The 13,142-nt window shown below is 39.9% G+C and overlaps 1 long non-coding RNA gene across 1 annotated transcript; it reads right to left on the bottom strand.

The window, feature by feature from the left end:
* Positions 1–217: 217 nt before the first annotated feature.
* On the bottom strand, positions 218–11,716 carry LOC119870714. The gene is made up of 3 exons (XR_005353429.1): positions 11,630–11,716; positions 11,410–11,524; positions 218–1,352 (listed from the first exon to the last, which is right to left on the bottom strand). It is a non-coding gene; the product is annotated as an uncharacterized LOC119870714 (long non-coding RNA).
* Positions 11,717–13,142: the final 1,426 nt, after the last annotated feature.

Here is a 13,142-nt window from a genome sequence, read left to right as displayed (position 1 = left end):
CGGCCGTGGTGTTTCTCCCAGTAGTACTAATAGCTAATATTTATTAAAGACACTGTGCCAAGGTCATTCAATGACTTAGGCAGCAGATACACAAACCAGCTACCATCAGCTCCATTTCTTTTTATTTCTTTTTTAGATTTTATTTATTTATTCATGAGAAACACACAGAGAGAGGCAGAGACTCCGGCAGAGGGAGAAGCAGGCTCCCCGCGGGGAGCCCAATACAGGACTCGATCCCAGGACCCCAGGATCACGACTTGAGCCAAAGGCAGATGCTCAACCACTGAGTCACCCAGGTGCCCCCCACGCCCATCAGCTCCATTTCGTACACGTGGACAGAGAAACACATAGATGTTTAGTGTTTGCCCAAATTAAACGGTGGAGCTGAGATTAGAACCCAGGCGATCCGGTTGCATGTCACATCCAGTTGCCTCCTCTGGAGAATCCGATCATGTAGACAGCATACAGCCCTCCTCAGTGATCGCTCTCATTATTAAGTTGATAGGCCGTAATTGTGTCTGTGAGAACAGCCATGATTCCATCAGAAGTTCAAAGTAAAACAGAGTTAAAATTACATAGCTCACCTTTTCATCACATGTGTGCAGGATGGAAACGACCGTCTTGGTAGGCAGGATTCTCCGATCCTTATTTCACCCTAAAGCAGCTCTTTTTCCTTACATCTTCTAAAGATTCAAGACATCAAGACATGCTAAAGGTTTTACGGGTGAGGGCAATCGCTTCATTTGTGTGTAGGGGTGCATGTGCATGCACATGCGTGTGCACGTGGGTGGGGGTATGTGTTTGGGGAGGAGGAGAGCACAGTAGTAAAGAATACTGGTGACTCTCTTCTAAAAATGTTCTTTTCCTTACCTCTCCTTTTAAAGATAAGCGTATGCGGTGTCTCTGCCAGGAGACCTTAATGGACTGCTTTCCTCCAGTAGCTTCTTTTCCCCCTGCTTGCTCCATTAAAAGTCTTCTGATTTCAAATCACTACAGCGCAATTGGCTTAGATAATGTACTGTCATCCACACCTCATACATCGTGTCCAGGGGACTCGCCTTACAGTAAGCATCACTTCAATTGCAAGGAGCTGGCCATGAGCCATGACCTGTGGGGGCCCCCGGTGGCCATTTATTGTAAACTATAGCTTCTGGGTGATGCTAATGAAGTTCTTCAAGAAGTCACATTTGCATGACTTCACATTTTTGTCTCCTTTAAAACTGCTAATAAAAGGCTGGCAAACATGTTCTTTATCATTCGTTACCCCATTTTCTTCATCTCTCTGTACAAGGGAAACCACTTCCATGCATCACAGTGTATCCCTTCATGACCACCAAAAACCAAACACCTCCCTGAAAAAAAAATCACAAAAACGTAATGTGGTAACTGCCTCCAAATCTGGAGCTTTATATGCAAACTGTTTATGACATTTACAAAACTGGGAAGAAACTGCAATGGCACTGTGCTTCTGGAAGGATAAGGCCAATTTCAGAATCCAATTTTTAAAAGGAAATGCCATGTTTGTTTCATGTCAGCCTCTGCTTCAGACCAGGAAAAAAAAAAAAAAAAAAACGGTTTTGCCGAACAAAGCAAAAACCGTTGGTCTGGCTAGTTATTTCCAAGCAAAGCAGAGGGCAGATGGAAAGCCATTCAGTTGGCTGTAGCCCCTTGTCTTGTCTACTTCCAGTTGTTTTGGAAGCAGCTGAGCAAAGCTTAACCCCATTGAATGGGGGCTCTCACTCCCTCTCTCTTGCTCTCTCTCTCTCTCTCTCATACACACACATACACACACACAAATGTTTATTTAAATAGCAATATTTTTAAAAATATAGGCTGGGCTGTCACACAGACAGGTGGCCTGGCTGTGTTAGCAGTTCTGCTAAACCAGGCTGGCTGCCCAGTTTGTCAAAAGCCCTGCTTCCCAACTGACCTGTAGTGACGACACCATACACATCCGTGGATGCACAAGATACCCGCAAGCCCAGTGTAGTCTCTCGTTAAGGCAGAAAAGATTTCCAGAAGGGAACCCGTGGCACTTTGTAAATTTAGAATCAAGCTTTGGAGTATGAGTGTGTGTAAAATGGAAATCACCTCTGCAATTTCATGTTTGCATTTACATATGTACATTATAGTTTCCAGCTACAACCATATATGGGGAATTGATGAATGAATAAAAACATGTCACAAACACAGACACATAAATATATACTAAACACAGAGAAGGAACTAGATACACTGCAAATATCATATATGATATCAGATATCAGTGCACCTAGATACAGAGACAATATCACTTATCATACATAGTTCATAGAGATTCTGATAAAAATTTTGTATGAGAGGGATGCCTGGGTGGCTCAGCAGTTGAGCATCTGCCTTTGGCTCAGGGCATGATCCCCAGACACCCAGGATCAAGTCCCGCATTGGGCTCCCTGCTGGAAGTCTGCTTCTCCCTCTGCCTATGTCTCTGCTTCTGTGTCTCTCATGAATAAATAAAACATTTTAAAATCTTAAAAAAAATTTATATGGGAAGAAATATATAATCGACTTTTAAATGAATTTCTTTCCCATATATTCAATTTTCTTACTGAAGACTATTTTTCTCATTGCTCTCTAGTGTAAAACAATCTGCATATTGCCTCTGATGGTCTACACAGTGTGCAAAAAGAACACAGGACCAACCAACCAGCCACATCTATGTTTGCTCACATCTGTCAACTGTCTGTGTATAAAGCTCACTCATTCCCCTGCCTGCTGCTGTATATGCAGATCATACATAGCAGAATGCCCAGAGCGTATAGGGGAAACAAGACTCAGTTAGCTTGATGATTGTGGGGGTCACATCTTATCATCCCTGCTCACAACATATCCCATGACTGTTGCCTGCAACACGACTGGGCACTAGCTGTATCCAATCTATTTCTACAGTGTATTGTCACTGGTCAAAACTGGCCTTGTTCTCCCATTCCCTCCATTTTCCAACTGAAAAAGGAAAGGAACTGATAAGCCTGAGCTCAATTTGTTCTGGCAATTATTGCAAAGTTCCTACTGTGAGGGAGGCCCTGCCCGTTGGTGCGGAATGACACGCAGCCATCGGGGTCCAGACAAAAGGAGACCCTGCTTTTCTCCAAGTGTATTCAGCCATATATAGACATATTGGCTGAGATGCCTGCCCATTCACATCTTAATGGGAAAAAGAGAGAGACAAGAACCTGCAGTGGGGGGAGGGGAGGAGAATGAAAGATTATCAAGTGACACCAGACAACAAAACGTGAACTTGGTGAAGAGGAAGAAAGGAAACGATTTTGACCACAGGACAGTAAATCACTGATAAAATGTGGATGCAGGTGTTTTAGTACTATCCAGCTAAATTATGCTTTTATCACAGATAAAGGTTACTCTAATGATACTGAAATATGAAGTTGAAGAAAGTTACACTTGGAGGTTGGATTATGTGACTCTCGTTTCTATTCTCTCTCTCTCTCTCTCTCTCTCTCTTCTGCACATTAATTCAACCAAATGAAACTGTTGGATGAAATACCACCAAGCTGCATTCTAAAGTGTAATTCCTCTGAAACAAGTATGTAGCTTTATTAGAAAACCAAAGTACCGGTCAAAAGGTGAAAAAAACAGATTATATTATGATGAAAAAGAGGTCATTTAAGAAAAGGCTGAAATAGCACTTCTTTTTGAAATGGCATATGGAGGTTTTTATAATACTGAAAAAAAAAAGGTGACTTTTTCTTAATATTTGTCCTTATTCTCTGCTTATGAACAGAAAGAAAATGTTCGACGATAAGGTCACTTTAAATTCTAGGCCATGGCACATGTTCCTCTCTGGAGCTGAATGCCCTCATCCTTCCCCCTTTCAACTATATCTAATGATAATTGTCCTGCCCATCCAACACCCCTGTCTACTAGGAAAACAGATGACAAGAAGTAATGTCAGAGTTGCGTCTGTGACATACCAGAAATCATTTCTCCCAGCAAAAGTCACTTATTTCAAAGGATAAGTAATGAAATGAGCAGGGGAAAATTAAGTTAATTTTAAAATCCGTTATTAGTTGCTTCTCTTTAGTCATAATGGAAATAGGGGGGGGAAATTACAGATTCAATAACATGCATTTTTTCCATTACGGAGAATGGCTAATTCAATGGATGAATCATTAGAGAAAGATCCCTCTGGCCTTACACAACTCCAGACAGAGAAACAAAAAGGAAAAGTTTAAGATATAAAATAAAATATACTATAAAATTGTTGGGAAGAGTGAGCTACAACCCCCAACAAAATTACCTCTTCTGGCAATTAAGAGCCCGTTTGTTAGAGCATTAATAGCCTCAGGCAAACTAAACAAACCCATTCCTGGCTGCCAGTAATGACAGATTTCTTAGGGAGTATTATTTAATTAACAATAATTTGAAAGAGCAGCTCAGCTGAGACACTGCATGTACTTACTGGAAACACTGAGCAATGGTAGTGGAAAAGACGTGCAATTTGTTAGCCTTCCCATTATCTCTCGTTTCTGAAATACATAAGTAGCTGATAGGTATTTGCCACTAGGTATTTTCAGCTGCCTGTGAGGCCAACATGTCCAAAGAACTTTAGCTCTTACTGTACAAGGCTGCTAATAGTCCTCTGCTGTTTGATTCTGTTAAGAAATCCCCCAGGGCCTCAAATGTTCAGGGACAGCATTCTTTGTCCTTCCCCCTTCTAGACAAGGGCAACTGCCAGCCCCCCTTCCCTGTGTACGCCAGGCTCCCTCCCACCCCCATACATCATTTGCCGCTAATCACCTAACATAAGTGATGCCTTTTGTTCTCCTTCCCTTCCCAAGTAGCTTTAGGTTGCATCAGCAACTTGGTAGCTAGCTGGGCCTTACTCCCCCCAGGGACGCCTTCCGACCCCAAGGCACTGACAGAGGAGGTAAAAAGGCTTTAGCCAGGAGCAGCCTTCTCCCCTCCACGTTACTGGACTAAATCCCCACCTCCAACAGCCTCCTTTAGAGCTGATTATCATTTAAAGACCAATTTCAGAATGGCAGAGGGAGGACCACTTTAAGTTGTTCTGACAGACAGTGGGAGCTGACGTGAACTCCATGACTAAAGTGGCAAGCTCAGGAAAATGCAAAAGTAGTGCACTCCCTGGAAGAAGGAGAAAAGTAAGTTATAAAACTTTACATGTCGTCTGTTGTTTCCATGACATAGCTTCACAAAATCTGGTAAAATTGGTCAATGGCATAGAAAGACTGTGCTGGGAAGTGAAAGTGTTGATTTAGTTCTGTGGAAGCCAAAAGACGCTAGCTAAGACAGTAATTTTAAATTATTATTGGATGGCTGTTAATTGTACTTACCCGTGTCCATTAAAATTCCTGCCAACATAAAAATCTTTATCTTGACTTGATTTGTGAGAAGCTTAGGAATGAATAATCAGTGTAGAACATGGTTATTAAGCCAAACAAACTTGTTTGTGGCTTCTGAGAAGACAAATGTGAAATCCCAACCAGATAGCTCATGCTTAGGAGAGTAGATTAGGACAGGGTATGTGCAGAGCACCAGCATCCATAGTGGATGAAGACTGACTGCAGGAGCTAAAGATTTTTTCTTTGATTCTTCTGAGTCCACGGTAGCTTTTATTCAAATAATATCAAAAGCATCTGATTAAACACATCTCCCAGAAGGATTTTATCGTAGGACATGCTTTATTGTGTACAGTAGAATCAGACTGATATCATATGGCATCAGCCAGTGAATGCCTTGTTTTGCAACAACTTGTGGAAATAGATTTTTATCCCCTTCTTTAATCCTAATTTGATACTATTAACCAATTCCATTATTTAAATTGACTATTAAGATTGGAATCAGTTTGATTTATCAGAATGTATTTCCCATTAATAAGGTTTCTTTCTACTCTTCCCTTTTAACCTTCATTTACTTTTAGCACTTTGAAGAGAAACATTTACAAAATCTTTTTCCCTCGTATGGATTAAAGCATGTGGATTGGTTCCTGTTAAACTATTCTTAGCCTTACGGTATAAGAACAAAACCTTGTAGAGTTTATACGCATTTCTTTTAATGATTTTTTACTGCATAGGGGAAAAAATGAAAGGGATTATAAGAGAAAGAAATAATAAATTTTGCAAAAGATACATAAGAGCATTTTCCATTCCAAAGAAACCCAATTCCTTTACTGACACAGAAAAGAAATATACAGGAGTTTTAACTGCTAATGCAGTTTCCACTAGTAACATCTGAACATCTTTGTGGCACTGCTATATAGTATTTAAATACCAGAAAGGGGGGAAAGTGCCAACATAAAAGCAATGGAGACACACAATTTTTCCAGACAGCAGAGCTAACAATCCTATCTTGCCACAAGTGTTACCTGAGATCAATCCGCAAGTCATTAACAACAAAAGAAAGTTTTTTCCTTTAACAGATCCTTTACAGCAAGTAAAAGTAGAAATAGGTAGTAGCAAATATCATCACCAACTGACTAGAGAGAAGGACTGCTAGTTCTTTGCATTGTATGCTCATAAATTCAGCATTTCTTCTAGGCAAGAATGAGTGAAATGCTGCAAATGCTTACCATGATGTAAAGTCAGCATTTGAAAATATCACTGATTTATGGAATTTGCAAAAGGCCTTATGGCCCTTGGATTCCATTTCCACCTTTGGAAGACCTACTTGAGTCTGTGGAAGCATCCCCCTCTGCAGTCTCCTGCCCGTCCTCTCTCCCTGACCAAAAAAGGGCAGATTGCTCAATTTCCATAAGCAACCTGTCCCAGTTTATTAGCATCACTGTTCAGGAAATCTTTGTTTAAATCTCTTCCTCTACTGATTAAGGACATGGTCCCTGCTCCTGATTCCGAGGAGATGCCTATCTTCAGTGAAAATGAATGTTTAAAATTTGGATGCCATTATTGAGCTACACCTTGACTTTTTCTCCCCTAAGCCTTTCTCCTCCCCAGCCTCCTTTCCTGGGGTGCCTGGCTGGCTCAGTTGGCAGAGCATGCGACTCTGGGATGGACTCAGGGTTAGGAGTTCAATCCCCATGTTGGGTGTAGAGATTACTTAAAAATAAAAAAAATATTTTTTTTAATTTCTTTTCCTTGGACACTGTTAGGTTTCATCTTTAAAGCCTTGAGGACTCCTCTGAACCTGATCCAAGCTTCTACACTCACTTCGCAGCCTCCTTTGGGTTGCAGCTCTCAGACATGGAGAAAGCTCTGGTGAGGAACCCAGTCTCACCTGGCAGATCCTCAGGATCCTACTCTGTTAACATTGCCATATTCAGTGCCATGATTTGCACTGAAATGAGAATGTTATACTGCTAAATCATTGTTCACTTTTTGTTTAATTTCATTCTATTCCAATTTTTATTAAATTCCTGCTTGGTGCTGACACTGTGCTAATCCTGAAGACACAAGGGTGACAGTCATTGCCCTCAGAGAACTCACAGGCTAGTGGGGAAAGCAGACCATGTGGGCTGATCGGGCATAATGGACAGAGTGGCATGGGGGCACAGAAGACAGGTCTCGTAATTAACAGATGCTTCCTGGAAGAGAGGTTGCCAAGTAAAGGGCCTGGAAAAAGCATCTGTTTGAATAAAAGCATGAAGGTGTTAAAATACAGGGTCTGTAGTTTATTTTAATGAACGAAAAAATATGAGAGAAGGGAAATGAGGCTAGAATGGTAGGCAGATCATGTAGGTCCTTGAGTACCTTGTCAAGGAGTTCAGTTTTATCAGTTAAGAAAGGAGGAGCCATTAGAGACCTTTTAGCAGGTGAGTGACTGGTTAAGATCTCTCTGGCTGGGATCCCTGGGTGGCGCAGCGGTTTGGCGCCTGCCTTTGGCCCAGGGTGCGATCCTGGAGACCCCGGATCGAATCCCACGTCAGGCTCCCGGTGCATGGAGCCTGCTTCTCCCTCTGCCTATGTCTCTGCCTCTCTCTCTCTCTCTATGTGACTATCATAAATAAATAAAATTAAAAAAAATTTAAAAAAAAAAAAAAAAAAAAAAAAAAAAAAAAAAAAAAAAAGATCTCTCTGGCTGATAGAACAGATTAGAACGGAGACATCACGGAGGAGGTAGCTATAGTGGTGAAGGTATAGAAGTTACTGGGGCAGCTAGAGACAGAAGGAATCTTACATTAATTTCTGGGTTCCTACTTTGATGGCTGGAAATGCCACCTGTTCCATGGCTAGCATAAGCAGAGCAAGAGACCCAAAGAGAAAACACTTAGAAGTCAAACTAGGAGGAAATGATATCCACTATGACCCACCAGTCTTGTATTTCTTCAATGAGTTCTTATTTCCAGATATTACTAAATTTTATTTTATTCATTATTGCTCTGCTTATATTTTAATACTTCTTCAAAGAGCCACATGTCTATAGCCAAGTCACATCCTTTTCTACCATCTCTTTAATCTGTTCTACTTTGCTAAAATCCCAATACTTAGTGATCATGACTTTAATATCCTTAAACTATGAATATTAAACACTTGATACAGAACTTACTTTACTACTTGTCATTGTACTAAAGTTGAAAATGATCCATTGATAACAATTCTCCAGTCACTCAGTAATAGTCAGAACCATATTTTCTTATTTTTTTATGCCTGAGCAGTCTTATGCAAAAGTTGTGCATGTATCACTTATATAGACACACCCAACCTTTACATACACCCATCTCTACCACAACAGATATGGAAATTAGGCCATTCAAACAGAACTTGCTCTCTATATATGTTTTTTTTTTAATCAAAGAATGACTATTCCCCCACCCCCTAAATCCCTTTCCAAATACAAAAACTTGCCTTTGCTCATCTGAAAATGCAAAAGTTCTTCCACACTGAATTCAGTGGCCCTGAATAGCTTGACTGATGAGCCAAGTGCAAGTAAGTGTATTTTCTACACATGGTCACAATAATGTCCCATCCCATAGGCTCTCCTGGGGCCTTGCCACTCCCCTTCAAGAGGTGGAGCCTAATTCCCTTTTAAGTGTGTGGACTGGGAAGTGGCTCATAACCAACAGAATATAGCAGACGTGAAGCTTGAGAGGATTCTAAGGTTGGGTCATTAAAGCTAATGCATTATATGCTTTGAGAATGTACCCACCTGGGAGCCCTGACCACATACATAGCCCAAATGCTTTCATGGAAGCCCCCACACTACGAGGAAGCCCAAATTAGTCCATGTGGATGGAAATCGCATGTGAACATACTAAATGAGACTATGTGAAGAGACAAGAGATGGCCCAGCAGACTCCAGTGACACCAGACTCCTGCTGTCCCAGTCCAGCCACCATTTGACTGCAAATGCCTGAGAAACCCCATGCCAGAATCATCTAGCCAAAACACATCCAAAGTCCTGACCCATTGAAAACACAAAAATTAGTAAAATAATTGCTGTTTCAAGCTACTACATTTTGAGGTGATTGTTTCATAGCATAGCCAGAAAACAGGAATTAGTGCCAAAATGATCGAGTACAAGGTCTTTAATGGAGGACTGGTAGACAAGATCCCTCTTACACCTCATTGTATGAGGCTACATATTCCTATGATTTGTGCCTCTTGACCCAGGCCTGAAGCTAGTCAGTGATCTTGATGCTGACACTAAATTGGGTTCTGATGACCCCGAAATGACTAGAAGATCCTATACTGAAAACAGTTCTCACTCTTCATGAACCCAATGGTCACTACTGGAACCCATGAGGGCTCCACTTGGCTAGTTTTAGACCAATGTATTTTGCTTGAGCCATTTGGGAATCTTCTTTTTAATATATCCCCCTTGTTATCTTGATAAATGTCCCTAAGAAGAACAACAAGCTTAAGTATATATTCAGTGATTCTATTAGAAACTAACTGGACTAGATTTTGGGGGAGCAGGGGGAGTCCATTCAGAGTTCAAATTAAGACCACCTCACACATTTGCTTGAAACATGGTTCTGTTACTGAGCTACAGAACACTACTGAAGAACCATCAAGGAATAAACATAGCCCAGAAAGAGGAGGATATCAAACCAATCTCTGCCCCATGATTGTATCACTATGTTATAATTAAATAATGCTAGAGATTGCAGATCAAATAAGCATTCTTGTTACATATGCATGGCTATCTGCGCATGGCTGGGTGTGGTCTGGTGGGGATAGCCATGAGATGGTGGTATCAAGGAGGAGTAGAGAATATTGAATCTCAAACTTAAAGACAATGCCTTCTACCATTACACTCTATAAAGGTAACTGAGGTCTATAAATAATGGATAATAACCAGCCTATGATCAGCTAATTCTAATATAACTTGACTCTCAGTATTAATTCATTTTGAGGTATTTCTGGGGTAGATTTCCCATTTTCTGATAAAACTTTTTTTTTAGAACAGCTTTCAAACCAATTGTTGATCTTCCCTCAAAAACAGAGCTGCATGATATTCCTTCACATAGGTATATCATAGTTTTTAAAATCATCTATCACTGGAAATCTGGATTAATCTTTCTTTTGCTATAATAAGAATAGCATAATAAATACAAATAGATTTAAATTCAAATAAAATCTTTATCAAAATTATTTCCTTGGGATCCCTGGGTGGCGCAGCGGTTTGGCACCTGCCTTTGGCCCAGGGCGCGATCCTGGAGACCCGGGATCGAATCCCACATCGGGCTCCCGGTGCATGGAGCCTGCTTCTCCCTCTGCCTGTGTCTCTGCCTCTCTCTCTCTCTCTGTGTGACTATCATAAATAAATAAAAAAAATAAAAAAAATAAAAAAAACTTTAAAAAAAAAAAATTATTTCCTTGGGACCAATTAAATACTCATTTTCAAGACATGACACATATTGCAAAACTGCTTTCAAGAAAGCTTTTGTCAGTCTACACTTCTATCTGAAGCATATGAAAATGTCTAGTTCTCCACATTCTCAGCAACATAGGTTTTTTTTTTATTTTTTATTTTTTTTTCAACATAGGTTTTATAATGTTTTCCAATTTAATAGGATAGAAGTAACTAATTTTCTTCAGCTAATTGCAAAAGTAAAATTTTATCATATATTATAGGTCATTTTATTTCCTCTTTTATGGATTTCTCTTACTGTCATTTGATCATCATTTTTAATAATGAGTATAAAGGCTCTTTAGTATGGTAAGGGTAGTACCTCTATCTATCCTCTATCATTTTGCTAAAACACATGAACTTTCTCAATGGTAATACAGAGTTCTAGAAGACTGTTTTCTCATGCATGTTGCTGATTTTTATACTCAAAATATAGCAATGTCTAGTAATTATTTAGTTCAATCTACTAACATTATCCTTCATTACCTATCATGATACTTTGGGAAGCCTTCTTCAACCCAGTATCATAAAAACAATATTCACCTATATCTTCTCTTAGTATTTTTTAAAATATATTCTACTAACCTGCATAGTTTGATTTGTCCCATTTGACTCTCCAATGAAGTGGAAAGTGGATGGTGGATGGTGAAGGACAGGATACAGCTTTTCCAACCACAGTTAACCAACTTACTGAAGACATCTGCCTTGCCACATATATAATACAGATTAAGATGGAGCTTAGTAAAGAGGATACAGTAATAAAGAAAAGGAGAAATAAGACGAAGGCAGAGCCTAGCAATTTTACCTTGAAAAAGCTTCAGAAGACCAGAGTTCTGAAAAATCCTGCACTAAAGGATTTCCACTTTCTTGATCCTATGAAAACACAATCAGAAATATAGGTGCCAGAACTGGGTGTTATTCTATATGTTGGCAAATTGAACACCAATAAAAAATAAATTAAAAAAAAAACAATACAGTACTGGAAAGCTTATAATAAATGGAAAAGCAGTGCCTTGTCCCCCCCAAAACCCAATACCCAAAAGCACCCCCAGAAGTTCTTTCTTCAAGTACCTGCTCATATATTTCTAAGTAATACGCTTACACAGATATTTCCTCAAAAATCTATTTTTTAAAGATTTTATTTATTTATTTGAGAGACAGCTCAGAGGAAGAGTGAAAGGGAGAGGCAGACTCCTCACGGAGTGGAGAGCCCCATGTGGGGCTCGATCACAAACCCCTGGGATCATGAGCTGAGCTGAAGGCAGACATTTAGCCAACTGAGCCACCTAGGCGCCCCATGAAATATCTATTTTAGATATTAGCACTTGACTTCCCAGTACAGTAGTTGAGGATTTAATTATCTCTAAATATCCCCACCCATTCTCTACTCCTTCACCCTCTCAACACAGTTCTATTTCAACTTTCACTAAAAGAATAGTCAACACATACCTTATTATGAATGAATGTTATTTCCTATCATAAGCAAAGTTGTACATCAAGATTCTAATTCTTGTTTTCCAGAATAGTTTTGTTTTTCTGGATTAACGACTGCCTATTCTTTTCTCCTCTTCTTTATATCTGTGTCACTATTATTTTTTCAAATGTTCAAAAGATCTGTCTCATGCTTATCAATAATTTTAACAAATACTGCAAGAATTTCCCAAACCCACTAATACTAGCTTCATTTTTTTTCTGGGGCCCTCCCCACTCCCACCCCCACCCAGCCTGGTTTCTGTGTCTAGGCCTAGTACATAACTGTTATCCTACGCCTTCTCCTTGCTGGTCCTCTACGTTGGATCTCCTTTCTCTGGGATCCCATATCTTTTTCTCAGTCTCCTCTATCATTTTGCTAAAACACATGAACTTTCTCAATGGTAATACCGAGTTCTAGAAAACTGTGGAGCAATTTTCATCAGAGACTTCTATACACAGCCAAACTCAACAGAACAAAAACATTTTATTTTGTTGTTGTTGTTGGTTTTGGTTTTGTTGTTTTTGTTTTTTTTTTAAGATTTTCTTTATTTACTCATGAGAGACACAGAGAGAGAGAGAGAGAGGCAGAGACACAGGCAGAGGGAAAGCAGGCTCCATGCAGGGAGCCTGACGTAGGACTCAATCCCAAGTCTCCAGGATCAGGCCCTGGACTGAAGGCAACACTAAACCGCTGAGCCACCCGCGCTGCCCTCAATAGAATAAAAACATTTTAAAAGGAAATGTAAATATGGTCATATGGTGAAGACTGGACTGATAGGATCTAGGTTCAAGAAGGAGGGGGCTGTCAAAGCATTGTTGACCTTGAAAAGAATTATAGAAATCTT

Source organism: Canis lupus, chromosome 1, assembly GCF_011100685.1.
Source record: "Canis lupus familiaris isolate Mischka breed German Shepherd chromosome 1, alternate assembly UU_Cfam_GSD_1.0, whole genome shotgun sequence".
NCBI classification, from domain to species: domain Eukaryota; kingdom Metazoa; phylum Chordata; class Mammalia; order Carnivora; family Canidae; genus Canis; species Canis lupus.
Note: the sequence above shows the minus strand (reverse complement) of the source record. Positions and strands in the feature narration are given on the sequence as shown.